Source organism: Tamandua tetradactyla, chromosome 1, assembly GCF_023851605.1.
Source record: "Tamandua tetradactyla isolate mTamTet1 chromosome 1, mTamTet1.pri, whole genome shotgun sequence".
NCBI classification, from domain to species: Eukaryota; Metazoa; Chordata; class Mammalia; order Pilosa; family Myrmecophagidae; genus Tamandua; species Tamandua tetradactyla.
In genome coordinates this window covers 109,849,786-109,877,674 of record NC_135327.1, presented here as the reverse complement: position 1 = coordinate 109,877,674, position 27,889 = coordinate 109,849,786, and the positions used below count along the sequence as shown (strand labels likewise).

Below are 27,889 nucleotides of genomic sequence, written 5' to 3'. Positions count from 1 at the left end.
TCTTCATGTGCCTTTTGGCCATTTGTATTTCCTCTTCTGAGAGGTGTCTGTTCAAGTTTTTTTCCCATTTTGTAATTGGGCTGGCTGTCTTTTTGTTGTTGAGTTGAACAGTCTCTTTATAAATTCTGGATACTAGACCTTTATATGATATGTCGTTTTCAAATATTGTCTTTCTTGATGAAGTTCTTTGATGCACAAAAGTGTTTAATTTTGAGGAGCTCCCATTTATTTCTTTCTTTCTTCAGTGCTCTTGCTTTAGGTGTAAGGTTCATAAATCCACCTCCAATTATAAGATTCATAAGATATCTCCTACATTTTCCTCTAACTGTTTTATGGTCTTAGACCTAATGTTTAGATCTTTGATCCATTTTGAGTTAACTTTTGTATAGGGTGTGAGATACGGGTCCTCTTTCATTCTTTTGCATATGGATATCCAGTTCTCTAGACACCATTTATTGAAGAGACTGTTCTGTCCCAGGTGAGTTGGCTTGACTGCCTTATCAAAGATCAAATGTTCATAGATGAGAGGGTCTATATCTGAGCACTCTATTCGATTCCATTGGTCAATATATCTATCTTTATGCCAGTACCATGTTGTTTTGACCACTGTGGCTTCATAATATGCCTTAAAGTCAGGCAGCGTGAGACCTCCAGCTTTGTTTATTTCCTCAAGATACTTTTAGCAATTCGGGGCACCCTGCCCTTCCAGATAAATTTGCTTATTGACTTTTCTATTTCTGAAAAGTAAGTTGCTGGGATTTTGATTGGTATTGTGTTGAATCTGTAAATCAATTTAGGTAGAATTGACATCTTAACTATATTTAGTCTTCCAATCCATGAACATGGCATGCCCTTCCATCTATTTAGGTCTTCTGTGATTTCTTTTAACAGTTTCTTGTAGTTTTCTTTGTATAGGTCTTTTGTCTCTTCAGTTAAATTTATTCCTAAGTATTTTATTCTTTTAGTTGCAATTGTAAATGGAATTTGTTTCTTGATTTCCCTATCAGCTTGTTCATTGCTAGTGTATAGAAACACTACAGATTTTTGAATGTTGATCTTGTAACCTGCTACTTTGCTGTACTCATTTATTAGCTCTAGTAGTTTTGTTGTGGATTTTTCAGGGTTTTTGATGTATAGTATCATATCATCTGAAAACAGTGATAGTTTTACTTCTTCCTTTCCAATTTTGATGCCTGTATTTCTTTTTCTTGTCTAATTTCTCTGGCTAAAACTTCCAACACGATGTTGAATAACAGTGGTAATAGTGGACATCCTTGTCTTGTTCCTGATCTTAGGGGGAATGTTTTCAATTTTTCCCCATTGAGGATGATATTAGCTGTGGGTTTTTCATATATTCCCTCTATCATTTTAAGGAGGTTCCCTTGTATTCCTATCCTTTGAAGTGTTTTCAACAGGAAAGGATGTTGAATCTTGTCAAATCCCTTCTCTGCATCAATTGAGATGATCATGTGATTTTTCTGCTTTGATTTGTTGATATGGTGTATTACATTAATTGATTTTCTTATGTTGAACCATCCTTGCATACCTGGGATGAATCCTACTTGGTCATGATGTATAATTCTTTTAATGTGTTGCTGGATTCGATTTGCTAGAATTTTGTTGAGGATTTTTGCATCTGTATTCATTAGAGAGATTGGTCTGTAGTTTTCTATTTTTTGTAATATCTTTGCCTGGTTTTGGTATGAGGGTGATGTTGGCTTCATAGAATGAATTAGGTAGCTTTACCTCCACTTCAATTTTTTTGAAGAGTTTGAGCAGGGTTGGTACTCATTCTTTCTGGAATGTTTGGTAGAATTCACATGTGAAGAAGTCTGGTCCTGGACTTTTCTTTTTGGGAAGCTTTTGAATGACTGATTCAATTTCTTTACTTGTGATTGGTTTGTTGAGGTCATCTATTTCTTCTTGAGTCAAAGTGGGTTGTTCATGCCTTTCTAGGAACATGTCCATTTCCTCTACATTGTTGTATTTATTAGCATAAAGTTGTTTATAGTATCCTGTTATTACCTCCTTTATTTCTGTGAGGTCAGTGGTTATGTCTCCTCTTCCATTTCTGATCTTATTTATTTGTGTCCTCTCTCTTCTTCCTTTTGTCAATCTTGCTAAGGGCCCATCAATCTTATTGATTTTCTCATAGAACCAACTTCTGGTCTTACTGATTTTCTCTATTGTTTTCATATTCTCAATTTCATGTATTTCTGCTCTAATCTTTGTTATTTCTTTCCTTTTCCTTGCTTTGGGGTTAGTTTGCTGTTCTTTCTCCAGTTCTTCCAAGTGGACAGTTAATTCCCGAATTTTTGCCCTTTCTTCTTTTTTGATATAGGCATTTAGGGCAATCAATTTCCCTCTTAGCACTGCCTTTGCTGCGTCCCATAGGTTTTGATATGTTGTGTTTTCATTTTCATTCACCTCAAGATATTTACTAATTTCTCTTGTAATTTCTTCCTTTTCCCACTGGTTGTTTAAGAGTGTGTTGTTGAGCTTCCACGTATTTGTGAATTTTCTGGCACTCTGCCTATTATTGATTTCCAATTTCATTCCTTTATGATCCGAGAAGGTGTTGTGTATGATTTCAATCTTTTTCAATTTGTTGAGACTTGCTTTGTGACCCAGCGTATGGTCTATCTTTGAGAATGATCCATGAGCACTTGAGAAAAAGCTGTATCCTGCTGTTGTGGGTGTAATGTCCTATAAATGTCTGTTAAGTCTAGCTCATTTATTGTAATATTCAAATTCTCTGTGTCTTTATTGATCCTTTGTCTAGATGTTCTGTCCATTGATGAGAGTTGGGAATTGAAGTCTCCAACTATTATGGTAGATGTGTCTATTTCCCTTTTCAGTAATTGCAGTATATTCCTCACGTATTTTGGGGCATTCTGATTCGGTGCGTAAATATTTATGATTGTTATGTCTTCTTGTTGAATTGTTCCTTTTATTAGTAGATAGTATCCTTCTTTGTCTCTTTTAACTGTTTTACATTTGAAGTCTAATTTGTTGGATATTAGTATAGCTACTCCTGCTCTTTTCTGGTTGTTATTTGCATGAAATATCTTTTCCCAACCTTTCACTTTCAACCTATATTTATCTTTGGGTCTAAGATGTGTTTCCTGTAGACAGCAATTAGAAGGATCCTGTTTTTTAATCCATTCTACCAGTATATGTCTTTTGATTGGGGAGTTCAGTCCATTAACATTTAGTGTTATTACTGTTTGGGTAGTACTTTCCTCTACCATTTTGCCTTTTGTATTTTATATATCATATCTAATTTTCCTTCTTTCTACACTCTTCTCCACACCTCTCTCTTCCGTCTTTTCGTATCTGTCTCTAGTGCTCCCTTTAGTATTTCTTGCAGAGCTGGTCTCTTGGTCACAAATTCTCTCAGTGACTTTTTGTCTGAAAATGTTTTAATTTCTCCCTCATTTTTGAAGGACAGTTTTGCTGGATATAGAATTCCTGGTTGGCAGTTTTTCTCTTTTAGTAATTTAAATATATCATCCCACTGTCTTCTTGCCTCCATGGTTTCTGCTGAGAAATCTACACATAGTCTTATTGAGTTTCCCTTGTATGTGACAGATTGTTTTTCTCTTGCTGCTTTCAAGATCCTCTCTTTCTCTTTGACCTCTAACATTCTAACAAGTAAGTGTCTTGGAGAACGCCTGTTTGGATCTATTCTCTCTGGGGTGTGCTGCACTTCTTGGATCTGTAATTTTAGGTCTTTCATAAGAGTTGGGAAATTTTCAGTGATAATTTCTTCCATTAGTTTTTCTCCTCCTTTTCCCTTCTCTTTTCCTTCTGGGACACCCACAACACGTATATTTGTGTGCTTCATATTATCATTCAATTTCCTGAGCCCCTGCTCACATTTTTCCATTCTTTTCCCTATAGTTTCTGTTTCTTTTTGGATTTCAGATGTTCCATCCTCCAGTTCACTAATTCTAAGTTCTGTCTCTTGAAATCTACCATTGTAGGTTTCCATTGTTTTTTTCATCTCTTCTCCTGTATCTTTCATTCCCATAAGTTCTGTGATTTGTTTTTTCAGACTTTCCATTTCTTCTTTTTGTTCATTCCTTGCCTTCTTCATGTCCTCCCTCAATTGATTGATTTGGTTTTTGAAGAGGTTTTCCATTTCTGTTTGTATATTCAGAATTAGTTGTCTCAGCTCCTGTATCTCATTTGAACTATTAGTTTGTTCCTTTGACTGGGCCATATCTTCAATTTTCCTGGTGTGATCTGTTATTTTTTGCTGGTGTCTGGACATTTAATTACCTTAATTAGTTTATTCTGGAGATTGCTTTCACTTATCTTACCTAGGGTTTTCTTGCTAGATGAGTTTGTTGTCTATCTGTTCATTGACCTTCAGTTCAGCTTTTTCTGGGCCTCTAGCTTAAGTTTTATTTAACAGAGGGTAATTTTTCAGTTCTTGTTTTCTTGTTTCTTGTCCTGCTTGTAATGTGCCTTTTTCCCTCCCCACCCTTAGGAGGGTCTACATAGGTATTACACACTCCAGCCAGGTTTTCCCAGACGAAGCTGGCCTCCTTTCGGGGGGAAGGAATCACCTGCATCAGTTTTCCCTGAGTGTGACACCCAGCAGTTTGAAAGATTTTCCTGTGAAATCTCTGGGCTCTGTTTTTCTTATCTTGTCCAGTATGTGGCGCTTGTCTGTCTGCAGGTCCCACCAGCAAAAGATGTTGTGGCTCTTTTAACTTTGTAAGGCTCTTCCTGCTGGGGGCATGGTGGAGACAGAGGAAAGGTTGTAGGCTGGTTTAATGGCTTCAAATTGCGAAGCCCTGGGTTCTGAATTCCTTGAGAGAGGGATTCCACCTGAGTTGTGTTTCACCCCTTCCGTGGGGAAGGTTCAGGTGGGAGACAGCCCTGAAAGCAGCCTGTTTCTGCGTTTGGGGCAGTTGCAGCATGTGTAATCTCGCCACTGAATCCAGAGGCAGCCAAGCCTCCGTAAAAACAGCCTCAGAAGGCTCCGTTTCATCCCCTTTCCTCTTTTTTGGTTAGCCCAATAGGCGACCTCCGCCTTGACCAGTTTCGCCTGAGCTGGGGGCCTATTTTTGGTAGTCATAATTTGTTTATTAATGCCACTATTGGTGTTTGCTTGGACTCAGTCTCTGCTACTGTTAGAGACTCTTTCCTTTCCCTCCAGGAAGCCGCCTGTGGGGGAGGGGCCCCAGGCGCCGGCCACTGCGGCTTGGGGAACTGCGCGCAGCTTGGGGAATTCACTGTTCCGAAGACTTGCAGCCGGTTCAGCTGGTCCAGACTGGGGTACGCTGTGTGTACAGTCACTGTCGTGGCTCCAGGAGCTGTTCTGTACTGTTTCTGGTTGTTTAGTAGTTGCTCTGGAGGATGAACTAAAAACGTGTGCACATTACTAAGCCTCCATCTTGGCCCCCCTGTTCAAGTCTCTTAATCCTTTCTGATTTTCAGTCTGGTGTTCTGTTATTAAGAATGAGTATTAAAAAATACAGCTTATATTGTTCAATTTTCTATGTCTCCTTTTAATTCTGTCAGTTTTTGCTTCATATATGTAGGAGCTCTCTTCTTAGTTGCATATAGATTTATAACTGTTATCTATCTTTCTGATTACTGATCCTTGTCATCATGAAATATCCCTCTTTATGTTATTTCTTACCTTAAAGTACTCTATCTCTTTATGGTTACTGTTTGTCTTGTATTTCTTCTACCAGCCTTTTACTTTCCTATTTTATCTTTTTTATGTCTTTGAATACTTTCCTATTACTATTCTATTTATGTCTTTGAATCTAATGTGTGTCTTTTAATATTAAGCACATATTGCATATTATTTTATCTAATCTGTCAATCTCTCAAATTTATGTATATGTATGATTGGATTGTTACTGTTTTTTTAAATGGTTTTTCTAGGGATAATTATATATATAATTATCACAACCTACTTCAACTAAATTCTGTTAAAATATAGAAGTTTTGTTCTAGTATATTATCTCCTCTTCCATTTATTGCTATAACTGTCACATATTTCTATGTATTCTAATCCCAACAATAGCAAGTTATCAATATTGTGTTAAACCATCCTTATGTATTTTAAAGAAATTAAGAAAAGAACTGAGAATATATTATAGAATATTTTATATTTATCTAAATAGTTCCATTTCCAGCAGGCTTCATATCTCCCTGTGAACTCGAGATATTCTCTGGTGTCACTTTCAACCTGAAAAACAATGGAATACCCCAGTGTTTGTTTATCTGGAAATGTCTTGATTCACTTTCATTATTAAAGGAAAATATGGATAGATAATTGATTCTCATTTTATAGGTTGTTTTTCCTCACAGTACCTTATCTTCTGGTCTTCATTGATTCTGGTTAGATGTTAGCCATCTTCTGTATAATAACCCCCATAGGTGAAGTGTTGCTTCTCTCTTGCTGCTTTCAAGATTTCCACTTTGTCTTTGCCTTTCAACTGTATGACTATGCAGTGTCCAGGTGTACATATCTTAATATTTATCCTCTTTGAAGTTTGTGGATCTTCTGAGATCATTACTGATTTTGATCAAATTTGAGGAGTTTTCAATAGTTACATCTTAAAGTTTTCTCTCTTTATCTTCCTCCTCTCCTCCTGGGACTCCAATTACATCCTTTTTTTGGTATACTTGTTAATAGCTTACAATCTTCATTTATCTTTAAGATTTTTTTTCATGTTTTTTCTTCAGATTAGAAAAGTTCTACTATTCTAAATTCAGGATAACTGTTTCTTACTTGTGATATCACAAATTTCTAGTGATACTTTTAATTTTAGTTATTGAACTTTTCATCTCAGGAATGTTCTTTAAAAAAAAATTTCTGTTTTTTTGAGTGTAGCTTTTCACTGAATCATTGTTTCTATATTCCTTTAACTCTTTAAACATGATTTTTGTTCACTTGCTTTTCAATTTTTTCACATATTCATAATAACTCCAGTGATAATGCTGACTTCTACTTCTGATATTTAGGGGCACTCAGTCAGTTTCTATCAACTGCTGTTTTCTATAAGTATAGGTCATAGTTCATTATTTCTTTGTTTGTCCCAAGTTTTCATTTGTTACTATATATTTTAGAAAATATATTGTAGCAACTCTGGATTCTGTCTTTCCCACTTAAGGTTGTTGGTGTAGCTTTGCTAGTTTCCTTCTTTAGTAACTTGTCTGGGCTGAATCCCTAAAGTCTCTCTCTTCCGCAGTGTACAATTACTGATGACTTTGCTCAGTTTGTGTTTATTTATTTATTTTCTTTTTTTTGGTTTTTGGTTTTATTTTTAAGCCTTGCATTTTAAGAGACACACTGTGGACACATAGCTTAATGTTTACTCAAGATTGGTCAGAGTTTGTGGTCATACCATCTCAGCAAATAAGTGTTTCATTTTGCTGATGAATCTATGTGTGGGTCAGAGACATGTTTCAGTTTCTGACTGTTTCCAGATTTCTAAGGATTTTACTTTCCACCTGGCTCTCACAGGCACACATTTCTTTTCACACACACAGGCTCTATAGGCCAGGGGTGTGTGGGTGGTTTGGGCCTTTTCTCTTCTAATCATCATATGCTATCTTGCTTGGAAATAATTATTATGTACAAATGATTTCTTTATATCAAACTGTTGCTTAATATATTGCATATGGACCACTGCATATTGTAATAGAGAATAAGTTTTTGAGTCAGATACATCAGTATTTGAATCCCAACTCCACTATTCACTAACTGGGATTTAGGGCAATTTAGTTAGATCCTCTGTGTTTCAGATTCCTTATCTTAATAATGTAAATTACAATATCTCCTAAACTGTGTTGCTGTGATAACTGAATAATATACTGCTAGAGAATATTTATTACAGTATCTGACATATAGACTAGAACTAATAACTGCCCATCTTTCTGCATTTTTCATACCTGGATGGAGGTATGTAGTCATAAGAAGAAAACAATAAATTTTAACAGCTCAAACTGCCACTTTAAAGCTGCTTAATGTTTATTTAGTGGGAATTAAGAAACTCTATTAAAATGTTATCTTTATTGTGTTAGATTCAAAATATAGGATATACTTCATGTTACAAAACAATTTCTTAGGAAACACAATAAACACTTTAAATTTAAACTTGAAAAAAGTGTGCTGTTCCTGGAAGAGGGCATTCCTGGCAAATTAGTTGCAGTTCCTTTCTCTCTATGGGTTTAGATAATTGCTCTGCTATATAAATCAGCCAAAAAAGGTCCCTGTGTGTAGGCCCTGTGTGTGTTGACTTCTTCATAGCAGGCTGAGACCACTGGGCCCAAGCCGGCTGACAGCAGACTCAAATTCTTACATATCCAAATGTTTTAAATATAACCCAAATAAGAATATTTTTAGCCATTTAGATTCTGCCTGTTTTGCATATCCCACAAAATTACACCCAACATCTGCTAGTCACAGATAAGAAAAACCCTGGAGCTAAAACGACCTCAAGCACTTTGTGCCCTGCACCTTCTGTCCTGCAGAGCTCTCAGGCCCAAGCTCCTCACCCCTCGCTGAGGAACATCCCCTAGACACACAAGTCCCCTCTCTGAGTCTCCTACCCCCTAAGTTCCCTTGTGCTGTTTCCCCTTCTGAGTGGTCCCTTGTATTGCAACCTCTGGAAGGTCTTCTAATGAAGACTGCTTCTCCCCAGCAAATCTGCCAATGTCATACCTAAATGAAGGTTGGTGTGTGCTACTGCCCATTTGTGGTCAAGTCTTTTTCTTGATCAGCCCTGAAATCCTCAAATTTTCAATATGCTCCCACTCCTTGCTTCAGGCCAAGGGAGTAGTAGAAGCAATCTCCTCTCTCTCTGGTTACTAGCCAGGGTACTGCATGATTCCTTGTCCCTTGTGGTATCCCCGAAGTCTACCCACATCTTTAAAAATAATCCACTTCTCATTCTGAATATGCCTGCCTTCTGTATCCTGAGGAGATCATAAGAATATTAAGGAATTCCTGTTAATTTTGCCATATGTGATAAAAGTATAAATAAAGTCCCTTTAGTTAGAGCTATATACTAAAGTATTTGTACATAAAATGAATGTTCCTGAAATTTGCTTTATATATTCCAGCAAAATAAAGGGGGAGTTGATGAAACAAGATTGATATAAAGTTGATAACTATTGAGGCTGTGTAGTGCATCCATGGCTAAGACAAGCTGGTCACTATTTCCTCTTTTATCCATTTTGACAGCCCTGACACAGTAACACTCTCCCCACTCCAATTAAAACCTTCTATGTGCATAACCCCGAACAGTAATTTCATTTGTTTCAGGACAGCCATAAGGTGTATCTGGGGGCTTAGCCTCAGATGAAAAAAGACATTCTGTGTGGTTCAAGTTAGACTCTTCAGGAAACAAGAATGACTATTCTGGAAATTATACTCTTTTACTACATTTGTACTATGTCTTGAAAAGAGTGTTATCAAGTTGTCTCCATTAAGCAGCAGAGAAGAAAAAGCTTTCTGCCCAATAAGGGCTTCTCGCTCATTCAACTAATGATTGGTTACATGTCCTTGGCAGGTCACTTAAGTGACTTAGTCTAATGACCTTTAAGTTAGAGGCATAATGCTATTGATAGTAGGCAAGACATGATGATCCAATTATTACAATGGATATAGAAATGCCAACAGTTCAAAAAAAAAAATCAATAGGCAAAATGATATATTTCTATTTGTGCTATAGAAAACTTCTACTTTGTTCTCTTTATTATTTATTTAGTTGAATACCTCTCTCAACATATTTTTCTAGCATGTATTAGTTGATTATTTTAATAATCACAACAGTTAGGTCCACAAAGTCAATTGTGAAGTAAAGGAACAATATTTGAAGAAAAATAGCTTAAAAAGGGAAATTTTTGGAAATTGTAAGTCATTAAGAACAATGATTTAGTATGGCTTCTTACATATGCTGAAAAGTATGGCTATACTCCCCCAAAGCTAGTAAACTAACTTTTACTTTATATTTCATATAACTTTTTAAAAATTCAATTATATGTAAATGTTTCTTCAGAATATATTTTTTTTCATTTTTGTGTGTTTTAAATAATTTTGAGAATAAGTTAAGAATGTGCTGAAATTTTATATAATTTCTTAGAAACTGTCCAGGACAAAGTCTGCTCATTTCTCTAAAGTGGAGATTTTCAACCTCAGATCAATGGGGATTTTGTTGTGTATGGCTGCCCTGCTCATTGCAGGATGCTTAGCACCATCCGTAGTTTCTACCCAGTCTATGTCAGGTGCATCCCCACCAGCTGTGACGACCAAAACTGTCTCCAAACATTGTCAGATGTTCTTAGGGGTCAAAGCTCACCACCATTGAGAATCACTGCCCTAAAGTGAATTATGTTTTGCATGGGCCTAAATTCCAATAACCTCCCAAAGGATCACAACTGAAAGAATGGAAAGACTTCTGAAATGATTGCAACTCAAAGAGTAGAATTAGTCAAGCAAGAAAAGGAATGGTGGGTTTTGAGAAAGATACTGTAATAAAATATAACTCTTCAATTAAAAACAATTTTTAAACTAAGTAATTTCAAATAGTATATGTTGAATATGAGGATTTTTGAAAGAGCACCACAATGAGCTGGTGTTGAAAACCCAGACTGCTTGTAAAGCCTGAGAGAAAGTGGTTGGATGGAGAGCAATTCATTTTTTCATCACATTGATTTTCATAATTTCTTCATCGAGAATATTTCATCATGGGAAAAAATGTATCTAAAACCTCCATACATGTAAATCACAATTGATCAGGAATAAAATATATATACTTTAATGTGAATAAACACTACTCTTTACTTCAGAGTTCACCTATTTTTTTCTGGCCACTGCCAACCCTATCCCAGCTTCTTTTTTGCTTTTTTTAATTCAAGTGCTATGTTAAATCTGGTTGTTTAAAACATACTTAGGCTTACTCCTAAGGGCTTATAAAACTTACTACTAATGATATATCTAATTCATTTGTTTGGCTTTCAAGGATCTTAATCTAATTCTAAATTTCCTCAGCATTTTTGCTTAAAGATAGTCTAACATTAACTTAAATGTGCTTGCATATGTTAGTATTGATCTCTGGTTGCTTTATTTTGTCTACACAACTACATAGGAAGCTTATTTTTCATAATTTTCCCTGTACACAGAACAGAATCAGAAATTTAAATAAATATTTAACGACTTTGATATGTTTAGTGGTCATCGTTGTTTTTAGCATTTTCACTGAAGCAGAAGCAAAAAAAGGAGAAACAATAGTGATAGTAATTATCCAAATTGTTGGTTAATTAGCAACTTTGCAAATGTTAGTACCTCGCAATGCATTAGGAAGGTTAGCTTTAGCATGAATTCCAACTCAAATTACTCCTGGGATTGTTATATGTGCTTGTATAAATCTATATAAATCATTTGGGGAGATTCAAGAAAGCATAGTACAATGTCACTACAAAGTGCTCCAAATTTGGTGGGGTTTAAATTATATTTTCCCCTATTATCAAGAATAATTCAAATTTCCTTTGTTGAAATGTAATTGTAATGAAGAGAAACTTATACTAAAATAAAACAGTATGGAATTTAATGAATTGCATAGTTCAGTAGCAAAATACAACCATGTAAAACTATTCCTAAAGCAGCAACTTTTATTTAGCTCTGTGAGTGGAAAATTATCAATTCTTGCCATGCAACAACTCAATAAAAAGAAAATGTGATAACTATGATCTTTTGCTGAGGTGCCAAGTGCTGGCACTTAAAACTTCTTGCTATATGGAAGTGAGAGGGAAATTTTTAGCGTGTGAACCTTGTACTATGTAATTTTAAATGGTCTATTAGTATCCAAAGAAGCATTTCTGGGTAAAGTGAAAAGAGACACCTTAAAAGAAAATGACTTGCTTAAAAGGACAAGTTGATGGACTTCGAAAAATTTTAGCAATCAGAATGAGCTCTAGATACTCTCTTTCTTTGCATATTTTAGCTATCTCAAAAAAAAATTTAGACATCTTAAAAAATCTTAAAAATGGTCACAACTACTTTCCCTTAATAGTTCTTTCCCATTGCACTAGCATCTACTCAGTCACCTTTATAAATTGGCCCACTCTCTCAGGCAGTTTTTGACCCAGTGCAGCCTTCAATGACCTTTCTATGACTGAGTCATAAATCCCTAAACATAGGGGATGAAATCACTGACAGTGCCTTACATATGGTCGTGTGAATGCACTACAATAATTGCTCTGTAATTACACGGTAATTATTGGCCATTTAAGTACATTTAAGAACAGGGTGAGTACTATGTAATCAAAGACTAATTATCTGATTATTTCTGTCTTTTAAACTGCAGGCTTACAAGATATAAAAATTGCAAGTAACATGGTGATTAGTCATTGAACTACATGGTAACTTGAAGTATAATTATGAAGTAATTCATAGAAAATTTATTTGTATTGTGGTTCTCCTGAACAGTCATTACAGATTGGTGACATTGCAATACATATTCTGAGAAGTGATAATAGAAAAAAAAAAACATCAATACATTATGCTAATAGAATATAAATGCATTAACCAAAAAATTAGTTAAATAAGCATGTGAATAGAGCAGCTACATTGTAATACATATTCTGACAAGTGAAAACAGAAAAAACCATACATTACGCTAATAGAATATAAATACATTAACCAAAAAGTTATTTAAATAAGCATGTAAGTGGGATACACACACACAACACACACACATAGATATTACAACATAGAAATCCAGCAGTTAAGTAAGGATTACCATTGTTTGCATGTAAAATACAGACATACTATTGTAGATTTTACTAGTCTTATGATAATTCCGTGCATATTCTTTAAGAAATAAAGAAGCTGTGACAGATCATAAAACTGGTGGTGTAACAGAGATGGTGGAAGTTGGCTAATTGCATTAGAGTTTAACGGCTGAATCGAAACTAAAACTAATGTTGCTTAGCTTCATTACAAATTGGAGGGTTCCAAGTTGGCATCTCTTACACACTCTCACTGTCTTCTACCTGAAATTATTAAGCAAGATGAAAACTGGATAACTATTTATGATAATGCTGAGACACTAAAGAAACTTACTTAAAATTATTTTCAAAGCTTTTACTTTAAGTTTGAAAAGAGAATAACAAAGGATTTTCTCCTTAAAATTGTTATTATATAGCCTGAATACACAAACCTCCTAAACAGATATAGAAATTGTGGAATTGTTGGTGTAGGCACCAGGAAAATTTGGGGAAAATGTCATTGACATTTATTTGTTTTAAAAGGTGAAGATCAACTTTATTTGTTCAGAAATGGTGTCAAATAATCTGTAAATTCCATTTAAGTGATTACTTCTTATTGGGTAGAGGGACTGAAAACACTAATAATATGAACTCTGAAACAAAGATCATGTTGATTTCAACACAAAGTAAGCTATGATGATATTTGTGTATGTAATTGGCAGGGTTCTCTGGAATGTGTTAATATTACCACTCAGTAAAAATGTTTTTGAACAATCGATAGAAATCCCTTATCCTTAACAATTAGTTATTTGACAACATTCAGAAGAAGAATAATGCTATCAAACAAGAACTCAGTTACCTTCACATTCGTTATTATATATTTAAATAATAGTTGCAATAATGTTTTTATTTTAGCTTGTCTATTTTCTCCAACAGCTTCATCAGACACACTACATAGTTTATTTTAGATTAACCCTTTATTTATCAGGTTGTCTTGGCTGGTATATCCCTTATCCATGTTCTCCTACACAATAATAAATTGTAATGTGAAGTACCTTCAAATATTGCCTTCTACAGTTAACTAGATACAAAAACATAATCAAGTGAAATGCTATTAGTAGTCACTCATGAACTTGTTATTTTTTTAACCTGAACATATATGCATAAAGTGAAATCCAAAGTGAACTGCAGATTTATTTGCTTAGCATTGATTAATAAATGTATCATTACTGAAGTATTTCCTTTGATTAAGATATCATTAAAGGTTTCTGCCTTCTAACAAGATGTAAATAATCCTTCTAAGATAGAAGTACTATTTCATGAAGGCTATGTTTTCTAATGGTAACTAGAAAATTATTACAATTACTCTTCCAAAAGTGAATATTTACACTCCTATTTTCTTAAAGAAATTACTACTGCTGCTTTATAAAGCAGGAAAAATTGGAAGATAATGAATAAAGATGATTTTTTCAGTTATTCCTTTGGACATCCAAAGGAAAGAGTTAGTAAATAATTAACCTGCCTTGCCATTTTTGTATATAAAAAAAATGCAACTCAAGTGCCTGGTCCATTCTTTAATTCTCAAACAGATATTGCCTACAATTTAAAATTTTTGGCTTCTATAAAGAGAGATCAAGAGGCGAGTGTTGAAATTGGATGGCATATAGACAACGTGAAAAGATGCTTTGATTGAGTTTACCACATGATATTGGGGTTCGCTGGAGAACATGGAGGACAACAAGCTAACAGTCACAACAAGCATTTGAGAAATGTGGCATCATATAAGATATATCAAGTAGCTCAAACTGACAATCATACCATAAATCATTATGTAATCTCTTACTAGACTAAATCTCCCTTTTCTCTTCCTTTTTCTCTAGTAGTTCATAACTTTTGGATATGATGCCATTTCTTATATAGTAAAGGAGCTAGCAGAAAATGTCAGGAATGTATATAAAGTAATTTTCTCTGATTATTTTATCTAGGCTGTTACTTCTGTGCAGCAATTTTAAAATTATGCAATATTAACAAATCATTTAAATTTAAATCAAACAATATAAAATGTGCAAAAACCTGGTAAATAATATAAGAAAAAAGTGATTTTAGTCTGTTTTGTATTAACATTATTTAACATTGTCACAAATATATTGTAAGAAGTATTTCTACACTGCCAAGCACAAAGAAATGGCAGATTTTGTTCCCTAATATACTTGAAACTATCCATGAGTAACTACTCTACCAAAGGGAATATTCACTTTCACCACCTCTGTTCAATATTTCACTGATGGTCCTAGATAATGCAATAAGCAAAATAAAAATAAAAAATAAAAGTAATTTAAAGTATCCACATTGGAATGGAGGAAGGAAAACTGTCTTTCAGAATACCAAAGAGCCTGCATACATAAAAAAAAAAAAAAAAACAGACAACAACAACAAAAAAAACTAGAACTAATAGATGAGTTTAGTAAGGCCATAGCATACAAAGTCAATATTAGAATTGTTTTATTGCTATAATTTAGCTATCAGCAATCTAAAAATGAAATCAAGAAAATAATTCCATTTACAATAGTTCCTAAGACTAAAATACATAGGAATACATTTATCAAAACAAGTGGGAGACGTGATATTGTCAAGATAGAAATTCTTCAAAAATGACCTGTAAAGGTAATGAAATCCCTATCAAAATGCCAGTGGAAGTTTTTCCCTAGAAATTGACAAGCTAATCCCATAATATATATGGAAATGAGAAGTACATGGAATAAGCAAAACTATTTTGAAAGAGGAAAACAAAATTGGAAGACTTATGCTACTTGATTTCAAAACTTACTATAAAGGTAGATTAAACATGAGTATGGTATTGGCTTAAGGCTAGGCACACAGATATGAGGAATAAAGTTAACAGTACAAAAATAAACACTTACATTTATGGTCAATTGATTTTTTCATAAAATAATCTTGACAATTTTATGGGGAAAAGGATAGACTTTTCAGCAAATGGTAGTGGGATAACTGGATATCAATAAGCATGAAAATGAACTTAGATCGTTCCTTCAAACTATAAACAAAAATTAACTCAAAATGGATCACACACCTTAATATATGGACTAAAACAATAAGAACTTCCAGAAGAAAGTATAGAACAAAGTCTTCATGACCTTGGGATGGGTAGTGTTCTCAGATATGTCACCAAAAGAATGGTTTCTAAAATACTGATAAATTTGGCCCAGATAAAGTGATAAACGATTGTACATCAAAAGAATCATTAAGAAATGGAAAAGACAAGGCACAAACTAGAGGAGAATATTTGCAAATCACTTATCTGACAAAGGAATTGTATCCACAATACATCAAAACTTTTATAATCAACAATTAGAAGACAAAAGATTCGATTTAAAAATGGGCTTAAGATTTGAATAGGCATTTCACCAAGAAGATACATGAATGGTTAATAGGCATATGAATTTAGATACTTAATATCACTAGTCATTATGGATATACAACCTAAAGTCATAATGAGATGTTACTACACACCCACTATAACAGCTATAACAAAAATGTGAACAATGTTACATGTTGCTGAATATGTGATGGAACTGGAACATTCATGCACTGCTGGTAAGAACGTGAAACGTTATAGCCTATTGGCAAAATGATATGGCAGTTTCTTAAAATCAAAAATATACTTGGCATACAACTTAGCAATTCTACACTTCAGAATCTGTCCAAGAGAAATGAAGATATTATCCATGCAAGAAATGTTCTTGAATGTGATAACAGAGTTATCTATAATAGCCAAAATAGAAATAATCCAAATATATGTCAACTGATAAGTGGATATGCAATATCTGATATATCCATACAGTGGAATGGAATACTATTTGTTTTGGTTTTCTAGCTGCCAAAACAAATGCCATGCAAAGGGTTGGCTTAAACAATGAGAGTTTATTGGCTCACGGTTTTGAGGCTTAGAGAAGTCCAAGATCAAGGCAATTCTTTCTCCAAAAAGTCTATGGCATTCTTAGGCTGGCTGGCTGTGATCCTTGGTCCTTGGCTTTTCCGTCACATGGCAATGTACATGGTGGTGTCTTCTGGTTTCTCCTTTCTCCTTCAGATTCATTGACTTTCAGCTTCTGGATGAAACCTCTTGCTTTCTCTCTCTACTGTCTCTTCCTTAAGGCCTTAAGTAATAGGATTAAGAATCTCCTGATTCAGGTGGACTTGACCTAACTGAACTAACCTCATCAAAGGTCTTATTTACAATAGGTTCACAGCCACAGGAATGGATTCTGTTTAAGACCATGTTTTTCTACGTAAATAGTTCCAAGCCACCACACTATTCAACAATGGAAAGGTATGAATTTATGAATTACTGATCTGTGCTATAATATTAATGAATCTTAAAAAATATTTTGCTAAGTGAAAGACGCAAAGTGCTTCTTTCATATACAGACTTCATATTTTATCATTCAATTTTTATGAAATATCTATAAAAGGCAAACTAATAGAAGCAAAACATACATAAGTGCTTGCCTAAGATTGGAGGAGGAATTGTTTTTTTCATTGCAAAAGAGAGCTAAGAAATTTGGGGGGATGATGAAATCTTCTAATATGTGGTTGTAGTAATAGTTGCACCTCTTTAAGAATTAACATCTCTTTAAGAATTAACATCATTGAATTGTACACTAACAATTAGGGAATTTTAAGCTATATAAATTATACCCCAATATTTCTATCACAAAAACATCACAGAGAAATTAGAATGATCCAGAATACATCAAAATAGGCAGCAAAAGAGCAACATAGGAACAAAAAGATCATGAGACACGTGGAAAAAAAAAAAGAAAAATGGAAGGGGCAAATACATCCACATCAATAATTTCATCATTTATGAATGTATTATCATTCACATCAAATGGTCGAGAACTTCAGCCTGGATATAAGACATGATTCAAATATAGCTTGTCTATAAGAAGTATGCTTTAGTTTTAAAGATACAAATAAGTTGAAAGTAAACAGATAGAAATAAAGCTATAGCATATAAATAGTAAAGTGAGTTTGAGTAGATATATTACTATGTGACAAAAAAAATTAAGGCAAGAACTATTGCTAGAAATAAATAAGGACTTTACAAATTGGTAAAAGGGTCAATATATGAACGAAATGTAGCACTCGTAAATGTAAAAAACAAATCCCCCAAATATATGAAGTAAATGAGGCAAAATTGAAAGGAAAAATAGACAATGTAAGTATTGTATTTAGAAAATTTAAATATCCACTCTTGGTATTTGATAAAACAATTAGACCAGAAAATCAGTAAAGATATAGAAGACTTAAACAGCTCTATCAGCCAAATGTATATAACTGATATTTAAAGAACTCCAACCAACAATAAGAGCTATACATTATTTTAAGAACACATGGAATATTATGCAGTATACACCATATGCTAGACCGTGAAATAAGTCTTAATAATTCTAAATGTAGAATAATCCTTCAAAAAATATGCTTCAAACACAATGAAATGAATTGAAAGCTTCTACCTCAAGAGGCTATAAAAAGAAGAACAAATCAAACCCAAAAGTAAATAGAAGAAAGGAAATAGTAAAAATTTCTGTGGAAAACAATGAAATAGTAAAGGGGTCAGCACACTTGTTCTGTAAAGAGGCAGATAGTAAAATTTTAGTTTGCGGACCTTGTTGCCACAACTCAACTCTGCCACTGCAATAACAAAACAAGAATACCCAATTTATAAATAAGTCAGCATGACTGGATCTCAATAAAAGTTTATTTACAAAAAGACAGCAGACTGGATTTGCTCCATGGAGCACTGCTTTTGAACTTTGAAATTGAGGATAGCTTAGATGAAATGGACAAATTACTAGAAGGATAGAGATGAGCAAAATCGGCTCAGGAAGAAATAGAAAATCTGAATAGGCCTGCAATGAATAAAGAAGTTGAACCATTAACTTAAAATCTCACCATGAATGGTGTAAGACAAGCCCAGAGAGCTTCACTGTTAATTTCATTAAAGATTTTTGGAAAAAGTAACAACAATCCTGCATAAAACCTTTATGAAAATAAAGGAGGAAAATCATTACCTATTTCATTTTATGAAGCCATCATTACCTTAATACCAAAACTAGAAAAAGATTTCACAAGAAAAATCGTTAGCAAAATATTAGCCAATTGAATTCATCATATAAATAGGATTACACTCCAAAAGCAAGTGGAATTTTTGAGTAACCAGGAATGCAGGATTTGTTTAACATCTGAAAAAGAAATTATATGCTATACCATGTTATGAGCAAAAAACATTTTGCCAAAGAAGATAAATAAATGACTAATAAGCACATGAAAAATGCTCAACATTTCCTACTAGGAAAATCCACATTAAACCACAATAAGATATACCTATAGACACACTAGAGTGTCATGAAAATAGTAGACAAAAGAAAGTGTTAGTGAGGGTGTGAATAAACTGAAACATTTATACATTTCTGGTAGGAAGGTAAAATAGCGTCACAACTTTGAAAATTTTGGCTTCCTTTTTTTTTTTAAAGTTAAACATACATCTATCATATAACCCAGCAATTCCACTCCTAAGTATCTACTCCAAAGAACTGAAAACATTACTCAAAGGATTAAATGTGAATGTTTATATCAGCATTATTTTAAATATCCAAAAACTGGAAACAAGCCAAATGTCTATCAACAGGTGAATGGATAAACTATGTGTGACTTATCCATAAAATGAGATATTTTTCAGCAATGGGAAAAAGAAATTATGATGCATGCTTCACCAGGGATGAACCTAAAAAACAGTGTGCTAAGGTGAAAGAAGCAAGATACAAACAACCTCACAATATATTATTCCATTTATATGACATTTCTAGAAAAGACAAATCTACAGAGGCAGAAAGCAGATCAATGGTTGCCTGGTATTAGGGATGGGGACAGGGGATGACTTTACAAGAGCATGAGGGAACTTTTTGGGATGAGAGAAATATTCTAAACTTGAAGATGGCTGCACAATTTTAAATATTTACTAAATATCACTGAACTTCACACTTAGAGCAATTCTATGGTACATAAATTATTTTCCTAAGGATATTTTTAAAATATTGTTGAGATGTAAAACTTGAGCAGGATATTTGTAGCTATTCTCTGTAAGAATTTCTAAAAATCTCACTGTATTTCCAAAAACTCATTGAATAGACATTCTTCTTGATGGCTACACTAATTTAGTAATGAAAAGCAAATCCTACAGTTATCAATTCCTCAAATAACACACCAAAAAGTTTTACCCTTACTACATATGCTTTGTTTACTTCCACAGGTTTTTTGCTTCAATAGTCAAGATCCAAAGTGTGTGACCACTAACTAACTGCTCGCAGTGCATGAAATTTGCCACTTCCAGGTTGTAATAACTCAGATTTTCATTACTGATCAAAATACATCTTTTTCATTCGCCATGATAATTTGCAAAATATTTTGACTAACCTGAAAAAAATGATCCTGTATCATGTATTTTCATGTAATAAGTAGAACAAAAGTCACTGATGGCATTTCCCCCAAACATGTATCACCACCTTGCTGACTAATCACGAGTGGTTTCTTTAAGTGAAATATTAGTTAGCATACACAGATCCTGTACCTGCTGTTCCAAGATATAGGTAAATGATATTAGGTGAGAAACAACAGCATCATTGGACACAGGAATTTTCCTAGCATCAGTTTTGGGGGCATAGTATTAATTATTAATCTTGCAGTTGCTATAAGACTCTCTGCAACCATTTGACATATTTACTTAGAAGATTTGATTTTAATGATGCCTTAGAAGTGATGGTCTTTTCCTTGCCTTTGACAAAATAAAATAGTAATCAATTTGGAAAACATTATTTTATTATTGCTCCAAAATAACTCAATTGGTTTACCAGAAAGATTATCATGCTTTCTTTGGAAATTAAGCAAAAGCTTATGTCCAAAATTGGCAGGGATTCCTAACAAAAAAGCTCTGATATAAGGTAAAAGAATCATCAATCCAATAAAATCCAATTTTAAAAGATTTTTACCTTCATAATTCCTATCATACTTTTCTTTTTTGGCTGCTTGCGTGAATTCATTACACTTGATAATTTGCTATTCTGAGAATATACAGATTTACCTTTTATATTTGTAACATAGTCTTTGTTCACTCTGATTTAAAATTTCATAACTGATGTTATTATTACATTTATATCTCAACAGTTCATTCTGAGCCTTTGATTTGCTCTTTATGATTGTGGATAAAACTCAACATAATAATTAACAATGAAAAATGAATATTTAAGACATAAAAATAATAACACGCAAATAATGCGACAATGTTAGCTAAGAGGAAATTTACCTTATCTGGACCTTTGTGGGGCAAGGTGATTAAAACTGTCTTTTAAGCAATGATACAACCTTTTGAATGCAAAGATTATTAATAATGCAATATAATATCCATAAAAATGGTAATTTAGCACTTCAAATTTGTGAAAGATGTGTGAACAAAACTATTTCATTGTGGTTTCATGTAAAGCCACCAGATGGCTTCATGACATTATATAAACTATAAATATCTATAAATGTCAACAGTGGTTCATGGATTACAATTTGAGATATATTGCACTAAAAATATTGTCTGTTTTCATTTTTGTTTTTCCACATACAACTCACATGACAATGAGACCTTGTGCAAATATTTGTGAGATTCCATCGTTCATGGAAACAGAGAACTCAGGGGAATGGCCGCTGAGTGGTGTTGTTATAGCGATGAATCTATGCTAATAAAAACTAACATCTAAATCAGTCATAAACTTCAGTTATTTATTAATCCCACTTCACTTGTGAGGCACATTGAAGTGCTTCTCAAATGGATTAAAAGATGTGCTGATGCCTACAAGCCAAATGGAAAAGAGCATTGTGGGGAAAACATCCTGCTACTTGTTGAACATGACAAGGGAACAGGGATGAAAAAGTCTATTGGAGAAAAGAAAATAATAAGCGGATGAAATGCCACTGAGGTGTCCCCACAAATACAGGGACAGAACAGCATTTTAACAGTAACTATTTGTGTTCTAGAGGGCTTATTAAGACACATTAGACTGATAGGGATTTGTAGAGCACTATACAAAAGCAACATCATCCAAGAAATTTTCAAACTCTAAAAAGCATGTAAATGGCTCATTCCCCAAGATTCAGTCCTAGACTATTTTTTTCTTATATTCTCTAGGATTTTCCCAAGCAATCACATCCACAGCAATCTTCTCTCAAATTTATATTACCACACCCTCTTTTCTGCATTGCTGATTTGCATAGTCAACTTAACATCAGAGAATGTTTTTTTAAAATGATGACATTTCTCATAGACCTGTCAATCTCAATGCCACATCTATTACCAAATTCCACAAATTGTTCCCTTTGTCCTTGACATATTTGGATTTCTAATATTCCCATCCTCACTGGAAACTTTCTGTTTCAAAAGTTCCTCATATCACACTAAGGAAATTACTAGTCTCTGAACTTGTTGTTGGCTTCCACTATTACCCAATTTAAATAAATTTGATTGGTTGCACTCCTATTATTCTTTTTAAAATGCTTTCCTTTCAAATAATCAGTTGCTTTTAAAAATTGTCCAATGGTTCCTCATGGCTAAATTTTTAATCTCCAGACTCATTATTTTATTCAAGTACTCTGTGCTGTGCTTTCTCTTTTTTTATTTAACTCCCTCAGGATCATCTGCTGTTCCCCTGAAAGAATGTCTGTCAAGCCATGGTGTCACTTGTCCAACATGACTCATGTTTTCTGTATTCTCTACTTCAGAGCTTCATTCACATCATTTTCCTCATCTGGAAACCCCTTGCATGCATTATTTTCCTATTTAATTCCTACACATCTTTAAATGATCCCAGATAAGGAGATCTGTATAACTTCCATTTTTGCATTTTACTACTTTGCCTGGTCATCTGAACCAACCTGTAGTCTGCCTCTCCTCTGCAGAGGTAAAAAATTCAGACATTCAGACATGGATATAAGGATTCTGCTTGCCAGTGGTCCAAGCATACAACTCAGAGGCTTTCCACTGGGGATGGTTCCATGGGAACACGTGCCTGGAACATCAAGCATGACTCCCTTTCCCAGTAGGTACCACTGTGGATAGAGGATTCCAGACATTGCTACACAAAGAAAATACCTTATAACTAGAGTCATGCCGAAACCAGATTTGTGTTTACAGAGAATCTTGAAGGTTTTGTTTCAGCAAACTTCAATGAAATGTCTTTGGACAAACAGTGGAGAGTCCTGAGGGTATTTAAGGATTTTGAAATAAAGATACATATATATGCACTTATGTGTGACCACATTTCACACTATGGCTATAAAACATTATTGGTCCATGTCACTTTTTATTGTCTTATGTTAGAATTGAAACATGTCCCCACAAAAAGATATGCTCAAGTCCTAACACCAGTCCTGTGGCTGTGAACCCATTTGTACACAGAACCTTTGAAGGTGCTATTATTAGTTAAGTTGTGAGCCCATTTGGGAATAGGATTTTGGAAGATCCTATGTAGTTAAGGCCAAATTAAGTTAAGGTAGTCTTTAATCCATATGACTAGAGTCCTAATAAGCTAAGTGAATTGGACACAGAAGAAGCCAGAAATCAGAAGTAGCTGTAGTCAACAGGAGCCAGAGGAGTGGCCCAAAGACAGAGAGATCACCATGTGGCAGTACTGACAGAATGTTACAAACTCAGAGAAAAACAAGTCCTGCCAATACCTTAATATTGGACTTCGAGCTTCCAAGACTGTAAACCAATAGATCCCTGTTACTTAAGCTGATCAGTATGTGGCATTGGTCATTGCGATTCTGGGAAAACAGACATCTCATAAATGTTAAAAATAAAGTAATTTAATCAACAGAGTTACAGCATGTAAAAAGACTATACTTATAAAGAAAGAACAAACTATGTTAAAGTTAGAAGACTCAACTAAAAGAGTGAAAAACAAAAACAAAAGCCATAGGCTTTGAATTTTTATATCAGCTTCTCTCTTACCAGCTGTCTGAACTTGGGGAAATTAACCTTGCTGAATCTGTTTCCTCCTATGCTAAGAATAATAGTGACTACCTCACAGTGAAGTGGAGAAAATTAAATGAAATACTATTTATATAGCGTCCAATGCAAAGTAACTCTCGCACATGGTAGAAGCTCAATAAATAATAGGTCATTATCACAGCCACAGATGAAAAATCAAGAGCTGGCTAGTCAAAAGTTACCTTTATAGAAGAAGCTCAACAAATCCTTTCCAAAAATCTGTGTACACCTCAGAAATTTAGCAAAAGTTTTATAATTCAATAAAACAAAGTTTTGATGGTAAGTTTTAAGTGTGGAGTATATCATGCACATTTTAAAAATAATTTCATGATAATGCCAAATGAATATGTTACGTTACATTATATTTTTCTGTATTATTAAAAGAAGGGGGTTGCTTTTGGTATATAATTTTTATTTTTCTAGAATCCAGTGATTAATTCTGAGATTTCACATGTTCTTGAGGTAATTAAAAAATTCCTTGAATTACAGCTATTAGAAAACAATTAGATATGCAAAAATCACATATATTCAGGAAATTTCAGAAGAACCTCAGAGGAGAGCTTTTGAGATGGTGCTGGTTATAAGATAATGGAAGAAAAATCTTTCTAGTTAAGTTCCATAACAGGACTAGGTACTGTCACTGAGAATATGAACTAAGTTAGTTCTAAGTAGGAGGGGATGAGATGGAAATTATAATTTCTAATATAAACTATGCAGTATAAATTTCCATGATTTTGCTTTTTCAAACACTTAATAGAACAGCAGTGGTTTACATCAGCTGTGAAGGCATTTATCCAGGGATATACTGGTCATGGAACAAAGTTAATAAATCTAACATATAGTTATATTGAAATAATGGAAAATCTTTATTACAGAAATTTAAAAATCTTTAACACATATTTAGAGATAATTCCTTTTTGTGTATAAAAAATGTTAATAATATCTCCTTTTAAAAGGTGCCATGGGTCTCTAGCATTGCTGATATGCAAGTCAAAATTCAATCCAATGAAAAACAGTGCAGGCTATTATTTTTCAAAGAACAATATTTAAATTAAATCAGGCACACATATTTATGTGAATAGAATAAAAACTGGGGCCTGAATAATACTATTAATAATGAAACTTTGCATGCTGTTTTTTGACTGGAAAATTTTACTAGGGCACAATGTTAAATTCCTTAGTAGTGTTGTTTTCTCTTACAAAAATCCATCTTTGCTTTCCAGACCCATCAAACTGTTTTTCCCTATAAGTCAGTTATTTCTCTTTCTCTGCTTTCTAGGCTCTCTCCCAAATGTCAATTTTCCATCTCATTCCCTCCTACTTGTATTTCTACTGTCAGATGCTTCTTCATGTCAATGCCAAAATGTCTTTTTTAAAAATTAATTTTTAACCATGTTTATTTTCCTTTATACCTGCTACTACTTCATCCTTTTTATCTCCATCATCTCTAACTTCCCTTCATTACTAAATGTTTTATCTGTGTCAGATTTTTCTATCATTTCAGTTTCTTTTTCTATGTTTCCATGCTATGCCAGGCATTAGGATTTGCTCATATTTTTGTGCTCCTCTCTCTGGGACCTTCAGAATTTGGGAGTGGCCACGTGACTTGCTTTAGGCAAGAAAGAAAGAAAAAGAAAGAAAGCAAGTGGGAGAGAAAGAAAGGCAGAAAGAAACAAAACACAAACTGAAGCGATGCATGTTACTGCCAGTCAGAGGCCTTTAAATGCCAGTTTCTGATTCACCATATTCCTTCCCTGCTTCCAAAGCAACCATCACTTTCCAAACTGCAGAGACAACATCCCTGAGTTAGGATGATGTGGCCCATAGAATCCTGCCAATCATGCTGGATGCATAGCTTGAACAAAAAATAAACTAGTTTTGTTTTTAACACACTGCAATTTTGGGTGTTTCTGTTACCGCATAATGAAAGAGAATAGTACCTTACTAGGAAATGCTGCCATTATACAAAAATGAAAATATGAGGCATTGGCTTAGCACTTAGAACTAGGTTGGTAGGCAGTGAGAAAACTAGCACAGAAGTAAGAAAGAAGGTGATCCATATTATGCCCTTTAAAGCAGAAGTAGATATGTACCTAAATATCGTAAGCCCTAGGAGAAGAGGTTAAAAAACGTAAGTAGGACGTATAGGGGTTGAAGCTAGTGATCTTGGCAAGGCATTCCAAGAAATAAATAAGCAAAGGAAAGAATTAGAGTTTACAAGCAGGAATTAAAACATATATATAAAGATTTCATACACTTGAGATTTTTAGGGCTAGAAAAGGAAACTTCTCTTCAACCCCATACAGTAAAATTTAAAGTTGAGATAGTTTTAGAGAAAAAAAACCCTTGATTAAAACTCAGCTTTGCAAAGGAAAAAAATATAAACGTATGGATACATACACACTGTTAAAACTTTCAATTTATTAAATTGTCTCAGGACATGAATGAAATAAGAACTGTGGCTTTCATATCCTTTGTTAGACTCTCTGAAAGATTAGCATGCATTAGAGAAAAGTTAGGCTAAGAGTGTCGATTATAGTAAATTCTTTCATTGAAAAGGGCACTTGGAAGAAAAATTAACGGTTAACGGTATGGTCTCTGTTTGAAGCTATAGTGTTTCCTCAATTAAAAAATTTAATTAAAAGACACTGTGGCTGTAGTTATTTGATCATGTTGCTGACTGGAATCGAACAGATAAGAAGCCAAGTGTTTCTGAGAGAACTATGCTGACAAAAGCATGGACGAAAAGGTAGTGTGGCTCTACAAGACCCAAGATCACTCATGGGGCCCCAAGTCTATAAGAAGATTGTGCACTGAGAACTCCTCACATCCCCTCCAGAAGGAAATAATACCTAATACCTGTGTAAATTGAGGTCAAAGGGGATAATGGGGAAAAAAAAAAAGAGAAAAGGGAGTATGGAGAATAATGAGCAATGAAGTTTCTGGAGAGCCAAATAAAGGCTTAAATAGTTCCCAGCACACGTCCCCATGGTTAGAACACTTACAATATCTGCTTACAGTATATAAGAATTGCTACAAACTAGGGTCTTCTGGGAAACTCCCATATCTTTCCTTCTGAACGGGAACATTTATTATGCTTATCCTACTCCTGAACCACCATCATATAATATTGTGCACGAAAGAGGGCAGAAAACTTGTATTCTTAGTTCTAGATCTCTAGATCCGTAGAGAACACATGAAGAACTTTTAACACCTTCTGATGAAACCACTCTGAATAAGCCAGTGACTGGACATTGACTATTCAGGTGTGACTAGATGGGGCTTTAGGGTTAACTCCTTTGGTAAGAGCATGTGCATACTGGGTGTGGGTCAGAAATTAAACTGAATAAATTTGGTAACCAAAAAAGGCTGATTAAGATATATTCCTCAATATTCTGGTTTTTCTTCTAATAGGTTCACAGTAAAAATAAACTTTCCTGCTTCCCTGAAGGTTTTTGGACTTCCTTTAATGAAATGTAAGTGAAAATGATTTGTAGTAACTTTGGTTAAAAGCCTTTAAAAGCCAGAGTTGAACTCACTACTCTCCTATCTCCTTGCAACAGTGAAGAATGATATTCCAGATAGAATAGGCTCTATCAGCTTGGTTCCCAGAATTAGCACAACCAGAATGCTTGTTCTGTATGGTACGCATCATGTATCATCAATTATGCATAACATCATTTAGAAACTAATCTTTAATTTTTGTGAAGTCCTATGATTTTGGCGGTTGTTACCTCGGCAAAACAAATCCTACTGCAACAAATGCACTATTATATTTGCTCCCCTTTTTTTACACTGCTCTTTATCTAGCAACTATTTTTTTTCTTCTGTAAAATTATAAGTCAAAAATAGAAACTCAATTTTATTAAATAACACAATAGTCCTCATATTGATCTTTATTATAGTTTGTCAAATCTGCTTAGTTAGGTTGCAAATTCCTTTAGAGAAAATATCATTTATTATGGTATTTAATAATACTAATATTATTAATATTAGTATTAGTAATTAGTATTAGTAATACAAGGAAGT

General features: G+C 34.0%; 1 protein-coding gene and 1 long non-coding RNA gene across 12 annotated transcripts in view; one reads left to right on the top strand and one right to left on the bottom strand.

Moving 5' to 3' along the window:
* Positions 1-21,443, top strand: part of LOC143651785 (uncharacterized) — a 55,652-nt gene extending 34,209 nt beyond the window's left edge. Inside the window, exons 2-4 of the long non-coding RNA XR_013160223.1 lie at positions 12,342-12,396; positions 17,008-17,095; positions 20,081-21,443. This is a non-coding gene — a long non-coding RNA (uncharacterized LOC143651785). The remainder of the gene's footprint in view (positions 1-12,341; positions 12,397-17,007; positions 17,096-20,080) is intronic.
* The window catches only part of DGKB (diacylglycerol kinase beta), an 802,099-nt gene that overhangs the window by 353,806 nt on the left and 420,404 nt on the right, over positions 1-27,889 (bottom strand). The window lies entirely within an intron of this gene.